This window comes from Nipponia nippon, unplaced genomic scaffold (genome assembly GCF_047370975.1).
Source record: "Nipponia nippon isolate SJK-2023a ecotype South Korea unplaced genomic scaffold, ASM4737097v1 scaffold_3, whole genome shotgun sequence".
NCBI classification, from domain to species: Eukaryota; Metazoa; Chordata; class Aves; order Pelecaniformes; family Threskiornithidae; genus Nipponia; species Nipponia nippon.
This window is the reverse complement of record NW_028262347.1, coordinates 1,142,241-1,151,077: the sequence shown is the minus strand read 5'-3', so window position 1 is coordinate 1,151,077 and position 8,837 is coordinate 1,142,241. Positions and strand designations below refer to the sequence as shown.

General features: G+C 50.7%; 1 protein-coding gene across 7 annotated transcripts in view; it reads left to right on the top strand.

Annotated features, from left to right (window-relative positions):
- Window positions 1–901: 901 nt before the first annotated feature.
- PPP6R2 (protein phosphatase 6 regulatory subunit 2) overlaps window positions 902–8,837 on the top strand; it is a 126,402-nt gene continuing 118,466 nt past the window's right edge. For all 7 annotated transcript variants that reach the window (XR_015706949.1, XM_087767680.1, XM_087767683.1 and 4 more), the window contains exon 1: window positions 902–1,103. The gene's annotated coding sequence lies outside the window, so the exon portion shown is untranslated. The remainder of the gene's footprint in view (window positions 1,104–8,837) is intronic.

Genomic DNA, 8,837 nt, shown 5'->3' with positions numbered 1-8,837 from the left:
CATTTTCCCTTGTTATCCTCTCCGTCCACCGGGCACCGTTTGCCACCACGGCCGTTCCCGCAGGCGCTTCCACGGCAGCTCTGTCCGGCAGCTCTGAAGCAGACACGTACGCGGTAAATTTTAACCATGTGTATTCGTATTTGCAGGGTGAAGGCCTAAACAAGAGGAGCGAAGAAGAGGAGACGTAGCGGCAAATCGAATGGCAGGAATTCACTTCGGAATTAAGGGAAGAGCTGGATGGATTCCTGTTGGGTTCCTGTACCGTGTCGGCACGGAGAGAGCGGTTTGTTCACATACAAAGACGAATCTGGGCAAGGCAGCAGTGAACTCGGCTTCACCCGGCCAGCCGGCAGGACTGAGGGGTCGCCTTCTCCCCGGGACTCTTTTCTTCTCTCCCTTGGGTCGCCCCTCGTCCCTCCTCCTCCTCTTTCCCCATCACGCTCCCTCCCTTCTCCCGAAGCGCTCTCCCTTCTCGCCGATTCCCGCCTCCGCTGGACCATGTCACCCCGACGTTAAGCCCCCCAACCCCATCACAGTGTCCACCGCCGGCGTCTCCCAGTTCCTCCCAGTCCCCCCCACCTCACCGGTGCTGGGTGGGAAACTAGGGGCCTTCCCCCCTCCCGCCGCTTCCGCCTCCCGTTACTTGAAGGCAGCGGCCACGGAAGGGCTCCCGCTGCCCCGTGTCCCCCCCGGCGCCGGGGTTCTGCCCCCCTCCCGGCCTGGGCCCGCGTCCCCGGAGGCCGTGAGCCACCGCCCGGGGCCCGGGGCTGCCACCGGCCCCCTCGCCCTCAGCCCCGGCCCGCCCCGGGCCCCGCCTCCGGCCCCGCCCACCCCGCCCGCCCACGCCCCCTGCCCACAGCCCCGCCCACCCCGCCCCTCTCGGCCACGCCCTCCCGTTCCCCCCGCGCGGAGCGCTGGGCAGCAGCGGGGCCGCCGCCATTTTGGAGGCAGTCGGAGCGCCCGCCGCCCGCTGTCAGCGCAGCCCCGGCCGCCGCGCCCCGCCTCGGACGCGGCCCATGCCCGCCGGGCCGCCGGCCCTCGCAGCCAGGCAGCGCGCCAGCGGCCTCGCCGCGGGGCGGAGGGCAGGCCCGGACCCCCAGCAGGTGAGACCCGCGGCCGGGCCCGCCGCCCCCGTCGCCGCCGAGCTGTCACCGCCGCCCGCCCTCCCGCCCTCCCTCCCGCTGCCGCCGCGCCGGGGCCGGGGCCGGGGCCGGGGCCGGCCGGGCCGCGGGCTGCGCCCCACTGCGGGCCGCTTCCGCCTTCCTGCGCCGGGGCCGGGGCGCTGGGCCCGGGCGGCGGAGGCGGTGTGCGGCCTGCCGCCCCGCCGGCTCCGCCGCCTCCGTCCCCCGCCTCCGCTTCGGCCTCCGCGGCGACACCCCCTGCCCACGCCCCAGGCCGCCGGGAGGAACCGGTCCCCTGGCGCTGCCTGGGCGGCAGGGCCGTGTCCGGCTGCCCCTGGCTTGTTTTTCCCTGTTTTTTTGGCTTTTTAATAGCCCGTGGCCCCGCCGGCGCTGGCCGCGCCGCCCCTCCGGCAGCTCTGCTCGCAGAGCTCCATCTTTGAGTCCTTGCTTCGGCCGTGCTGGAGCCCCACCGTCTCGTTTCGTGCGATATCTGGGTTAAATCGGACTTTCCGCGCCTGTCGGACTTTGCTTTTTCATGGTTTTTTTTTTTTTTTGGGGGGGGGTGGGGTGGATGTCGACCTGGTGGGGATGGGCGATGGGAGCCCAGGGGTCCGGGCTGTCGTGACTGCTGCCCAGCCCAGAAGCTGTCGGGAGCGGCGGCGGTGGCAAGGTCAGAGGCGGGGGTCAGGCTCCGGGGACCCGCGGCCTGGGCGAGGGACCCCGCCGCCTTCGCCTGGGCGGTGTGCGGCAAGAAGTGTCACCGTGCTGGTGTCGTGAACGCGCAGGACCCGGAGTGGGAGTTGTAGCCGCTGATGGAATCGCTACAGCACGGAATCTTGCAGGAAGATGAGCTCTTGATGAGTCTAACGAGGGCTGCCTTCCTAATTTGAAGGCCTTGTTTTGCACTAGTTAAAAAAAAAAAAAAAAAAAAAACAAACTAGGAAGTGAAAAAGAGAAACTGAGAGAACTTGGAGAGACCTGAGGTATTTTTCATATCTTGATCTCCCACTTAAAAATCAATATTTTAAAAACTGAAGCTTGTTTTCATACTGTACTTTATTTTCTCTCTCAAAAAAAACAAAGGAGAAAGTTGTGATTCCAGTGCTGTCCAGAGCTACACACGTTTGAAGCCGAGCATGTCATCGCTTCCTAGCAGGTTTTTGTTACAAAGCACCGTTTTAAGAATGACGGGAGAGTAAACATTTATGATTTCTCTTATTACTCTGACACTTAAAAGCAAACAGTCTGCCAAAATACTTCAGTGGTTAAAAAAATCTGGTGGATGGTAGTATAGCAATTTCCATAGCAACCAATGGTGATATCATGGTAAGCAAAGTTAAATTTTGGAAGGTGTGATGGGAACAGATAATGATCTGCCCTGGCTTGCGTGATACCAGTGAGCGTTTGCCTGGGAGACGACTGAGGGCTGGGTAAGAACAGAACGGTTTGAAATTGAAGGCTTGCTTTGTTTTTCGTGTATTCGATATGCAGACGTTTCTGGTGACTTTTGTGCTGTCTTTGTGTTACGTTGCAAATCCAGGGACCTAGGACGACGTCCTGTCTAGAAATCGTGGAAAACCAGTGGCGCTGCAGCAGCTTTCTGGGAAGAGCTCGGTCTGTAGCGGACTGGTATGGGGCAGGTGGTGCGGAAAACGGCGCTGGGGGTTTGGGAGGTTCCTGCAAACCTCAGACCGTGGGAGAGCGACCGATGTCGAGCGTTTGTTCGGGGGATGGCAGGGGGCACGGAAGCATCCTCCTTCTGAACCCGGCATTTGATGAAATCTTGGTTGTGTTGTAGGAGGGACAGGTTGAAGTTCATAGTTCAGAGATTGGAGACTGTCAAAAATGACTAACAAAGAGAAACCGATCTTTAAGAGCATATGTTTTGGGTTTGGGTTTTTTTTTTTTCCTAGTAAGCAAGCGTCCTCGGTCTGTGGGCTTAAATTATTTTTAGAAAGCTCCAGGCCGCTGTCACGAGTGGCACAGCCTGTTTGGCAGCGCTTCCCCGCGGGGGAAGGCTAAAGCCCTGGCAGCCCCCCTTCTGCAGAGGGGTGCCAGTGGAGCGCTGCGAGTCAGAAGCACTGCCGGCCCGTAGCCGTTTGCTGGTTGGACTGGGAGTCAGCTGGAGTGAATTAAATTCTCGCTGTCCCCAGATAGCGCGATCCTGAGCTAGAAGGAGGAATCGTTTGGTTACGCTTCCCCTCCTCTTTGGTAGGGAGATATCCCAGACGTAGCTGATCGTGTTTTTCCGTGCTCTGTGGAAGGAACGCTTCATTCGTGTTCTCCCCTGAGTTTTATTGCCTACCAGCTGAGGTGTCAAAGGGAAACCAAAACACTTTTCTTCCCCGAGATGCAGTAGGGCATTAGTGGTACGGAAGAATTTCAGCAAAGAAAGATGTTATGTTTGAGGAGAGCTCGGGGCGGGGGGAACAGGATGAGCTGCCTTACGCTGTGTTTCTGATAACAAGGTGTGTCGAAGTGTAAGTGCAAAAGCTGTAGATTATAGGTTAGGGAAAATGACTTCACATACATAATCAAGTAGTATGTTTTCCTAACACAGCGGCTCGGAGTCTGAAGTGTTAGTGCCTGAAGGGCGATAGCTAGAGCAGTGTAATGATCAGCTCAGCCATAAAAATGGGCGAACTGGAATGCCAAGAAATAGAAGAGTATCTCGTTAGAGTAAATGTTTCTGAAACAATAGTAGAATGACGAGAATAACTGGGGAACTCGGGCGTAAATGACATAGGAAAAACGGATGAGGTCAGTGAGTTGAGAGCAAAGCAGGAGCTGAGTGGTTGACAGAGCTTTTGAGAACTTTACAGGGAGGAATAGTTGTGGGAGGTCTTGCTGTTTTGCTAGATGTAAAATTATTGAAAAACTAATTGAGGAGAGCAGAGTTAGCAGACTGTATTAATGAATGATGTCAGCTCTCCATCTCAGCGGTCAAATATGGAGCCACGGTTCAGAGCAGCAGTCTTTTAGCCCTATTTATAGGGTAACACGGTTCTGTTCTTAATTATGTTTTATGGGCTGGGGAATCGGTTTGACTGTTTGTTACCTCCTTTTCACGGAAAATCTACAGATGTCAGTGGGTTTATATAAGGATCAGGGAAAGAATGTGGCCTCTGTGTGACCAATAGTAGCAACAAAGGAACTTAAGTGTCTCCTTTGATTCAGTATTATTAGCAGGAAAAGTATGTTGTCTTTTCTGTCCACTGCTATGTTTCTAGGGCAATAGTTTCTTTAATTGCGCTTTTCTCTTGCCCTCTCTGTGTCTGTATTCCTCCCAGCGCCCTCCCCTCCCCCTGCTCTGCTCCTTGTTTTGATCTGCTAGAACAGTCAGCAGGGCAATAACCAATATTGACATTATTATTACATGCCTTGGCTATTTTTACCTGCCTGTTAACTCTGGTACGGGGGGGAAACTCGGGCAAATAAATATGAGTTATCTCGGGAAATGAAGCTTTCATAGCCAAGGTTAAAAATCTCCAACTAAAAATGCTCGGCTTTTCGTGGAGTTTGAATGCCGCACACATCGCGTACACGGCGCTCGGATCAGGTCCGCACGTGGGAAGTCTGACATCACTGGCTGAATTAACAGTGACGTTCTCTCTTTTTGCTTATTAATGCCATTTAGTCCTAGATAAAGCTGAGACGGTGCAAGTAGTTACAGTAATAAATGGCTACATCGCAATGCCTCAAGCCTAACTAAAATTGTCGTCTTTGGCAGGGGTGGCTTCAGACTAAACACTGTGTGGCACTGAGCTTTGCAAAGGGGCTTGTCAGCGAAATTAGGATGAGCTAGCTTAGGAGAGCGTAACGTCAAAAAAGGAAGTTAACATCATTAGCCGGAGCATGGAAGCTCTGCAGCTGTGGCTGCTGACTGCTACTAATTTTCCCTCTCAATTTCTCCTTCTTTGTGTCTACTTGCTTTCTCGTTCCGTGCACGGACTGTGCGCGACCGGGGCAGCGGCCGTGCCTTCGGTGTGCGTGGTGCCCGGTGCAGGGGCAGCCTGGCCCCGAAGTGGTGCCCGTGGATGTCACGGCATCGCAAATCTGGAGTTTCTTGCCGTTGTGTCAATGTCGTCTGCTTAAGGACCCAATCTTATCTGGACAGAAGGGGAAACCGGAAGGCGCGAGCAAATAACATGATGGTTAAATGCCAAAGTTCAAGAAGTTAGTTAAGCCAAGCAGGCAGAGCTGGGAACTATTTCCTTACCTAGGCAAAATAAGAAACTTTCGCCAGCTCTTGTTTTGGTAGGCAATCTACCTGGTTGGCAAAGAAAACTTTCCAAACATATCGATTACTCGAATTCAAGGCTTGTGTTCCGTTGGCAAATGTCTCTGCTGTTCTTTCCAGTATGCCTACGCTAGTTGTCTTTTTTTTTTTTTTTTTTTTTACTTTATTTCGGTTCTGCAGTTAGCTGCTATCCAGAGCGTTGTGGCCTGCAGTGACACCGATAACTATTAAGTCACTTTGATTCTGATTTTGTTTGGCAGAATTAGGAGCAATAGCAGCAAAGCAGAGACTGGCACTGCTTACTGGGAGAAAGACAAAAAAAGGCGAAGGCTGCAGCGTGGAGATGGTCCTTCTTGCTGCAACCTACGGGAAGGAAGAAGGAAATAGAGCACAAGATATTTCAGTTTCAGTTTTGTCTTTGATTTTTCTATGGTAGACTTAATGATGTTAGCTGAGAGAAGGCATGATGGGTATGCCTTGACATTTTGCAATAAGCGTCTTAGATTCTCTTCTGCGTAGCAATTTCTTCCTTTCTTTTCGCTTCTCATAGTCTCGCAGACCCTGCGGATTGTTTCAGCTTCTTTCTTTCATGTGCAGCGGGGTGGGATGAGAAAGGTTGTGTTTCTTTAGCTGTTTACTTTTCATTTTCTTCCTTCAGAAGATTCTCTGGTATGCCATTTAATAAAGTCTTTTCTGTTGGGACGGATTTCTTCTTTTTTTAGAAGGATAATTGAGACTATAAGCTAACAGGTTGAAAACTGTATCCCGTCTCCCCCAGCCAGAGGACTAAGGGCGCAGTTCCACAGCGACATCCCCGGGCCCGAGTCCAGGTTGCCATGTGTTGGCACTGGGATTTGTGCAACCGTGCGGTATGCTGCCGCGGAGAGCTGAGCGGGCTGAGCGCTCGCCCCGCTCGGAGGGAGCGGTTTTCGGCTGGATCAGCTCCCTCAACCAGCTGGATCTGCAGTTGCATAAACGGCGCTGACAGAAGGGAGGATGCAGGAACGTCTGACCCAGGAAGGAGAAGCGTAAAAAGAGCAGGTCTCTCGCCGTCTGGATTTAAATAGGGCGTGGTTCAGTTCCACTGATCCAAGTTTGCCGAGCAGCACCTTCCTGGGTAGTCCCTCTGCGTTGGTGCTGGCCCCGGGCTGACAGGGAGCCGGTCTGTCAGAAGGCTAGCCCCCCCCTTCCCCTGTCCGTTTTCTGCTGGTTTATTTTATTTAACAGGCACGGTAGGAACAGATGAGCACTGCTGCTGGAACGTTTGCCGGACAGTTTAAATGGGAAGGGGTTGGGAATAGTGGGGCTGCAGCAGCGTTAACAAAAGCCATGATTCCGTGTTAGATTAAATCAAACTAAGCCTAGTGAATAGAATATCCAGGTCATCCTCAGAGGCCCAGGGTCTCGGCTCCTGAGCCAGAGTACCCGATTAATGGTCAACAGATGCTCCATCGGCACTCTATTTAACAAATTGGAAAATACTAAATGATGGATTTCAACTTAGTGCTATTGCATGTTATCCTTTTTTTTTTTTTTTAATATGGAAGATTGTTTTTCTTCGTGCTCAGTTGGTTTTTACTACTTCCGCATTCTCCCAGTCCTTTACAGTACGACTTTTTAACATCACATTGTCCGTGGTGTATCCTAAATTTTCTTTTTTATTTTCTACCGTGACTTTCTAAGCCTTTTTTTTCCCCCTTAACGTTGTGCTTCAGACTCTGCCTTCACTTTCAAGGGGCTGGAGACCTCTCACCAAAGTTCACATATCTATGATGTAAATGCCTACATCTGAGGTAATCATTTAGGATTCCTTTTTTAGTCAATGGAGAGAAACAGATGCTTATTTTCTTTTGATGCAGAAGTCTAAAATAGAGATGCGTTTTGCTGTAGAAGTGCTCATTCCTCTCCTACTGCAAAGGGAGTCTGGGTGACTAATTCAGATTAGTCATCCATAGTATAAATATCTACACGTTAGGTGAGACAGATCCTATTGCAGGAGGCTTGGCTTGCTAGGCAAAGATTCGGAGGGGACCTCCTGGTTGCCTTCTCGCCCTTGATGGATTATGAGGTGAATGAGATATGTTTTGCATTGTGCTATGCCCCTAGCTTGGCTTGGTCAATCTTCTTCCTCTTTCATAGCTGACTGATAAGTTTGAGGTTGAAAGCAGCGTCTATAAATGATTCAGAATCATATAGTTACCTATTGAAGACCAATACAATCAAACAAACTTAAGTTTTTGTCATATACATGACCAGCACAGTTGGTTTTCCCCGGTTCTGTTTGAGAGGTACAGATGCTAGCCAGAGGAGTAGCTATACGTTGTGATCATCTGCCTAGTTTGGGTCATAAATAAGCCGTAAGCTCCACGGTGCAGAAGACAAGATTTCTCCATGTTTCTTCACTGCTTAGCGTGAAGAGGACCCTGAGCTGAGAAGGCGTTTGTCCCTGTTTCAGTAAATGTAAATATTCAGTTTTTCCTTGTACTTTCTCTAAAGGCTGTTTAATTATGACCAGTCCTAGAGACTGCTACGTGTCTGAGTTTTGGGAAGACTCGAGGATGAAGTAGCAGAGTAGTTTACAAAAATACGAAGGGGCTTGAGGATGCCAAATTTTGCAGAAAGGTGCGTAATGTTTTAGGGATGCGGTGCCAGGAATAAATGCATATTCGATTTCATTGATGTTACACTGTACCCACTGTTTCCTCTTACAAAATAGGCAGCTAATTTCATTACTTCTGTTTTTCCTGTTACTTTTGTCATCTTTGTTCTTAGCTAACTGCAGTGCCTATAAGATAACTGTTACAAGTAATTGGTGTTAATATCTGTAGTGCTTTCGGTGTGACAGCTTTCATCCAGCGTGTCCGTGGCCTCCCCAGTCCTGTTCTTCCCCTCCATTTTAAATAGCAGCGCTGCTGAAGAATGTTGTGTCTTGCAGAAAAAAAAACACTTCGACTTCATTTTTCATGAGTGAAATTTTTTACTCAATTGAAATGAGCTTATAAGTGCTGGGTTTTTTAAGTACCTGGAAGAAAATGTTGGAATGAAGCGGTGCAGTTCCCAAGAACAAAATTATTTAATCATTTTCAGTCTTAGAAGAGAACAGCGAGTAAAAGTATTTAGTGTGTACTTGGGGTTTGGATATATGCTTGAGTTTTTACAGGGAACTGTGAAGTGAAACGGAATCTCCTGGTAGTCATAGTAGACATTGGCCATGTGAGGAAAATGCCGTTGCACAATCACGGTGTGTTGTTAGAGGCGGTGGACTGTGCCCCCGTCATAAATACGTTATTTTGGGACAAGCAGAAACTTTACCAAATCGCTAACAAGGAAACGGCAGACCTGGTGTTTGGAGAAACGGGAGGATCTCAAAGGCCCTTCATAAAAAGCAGCAGTCTTCTGCTGACCTGCGTGTTTAAGGTTTAATACGTGACAGGCAATCCTTGCTGGAAGGAAATGTCTACAATTTATGTATATTG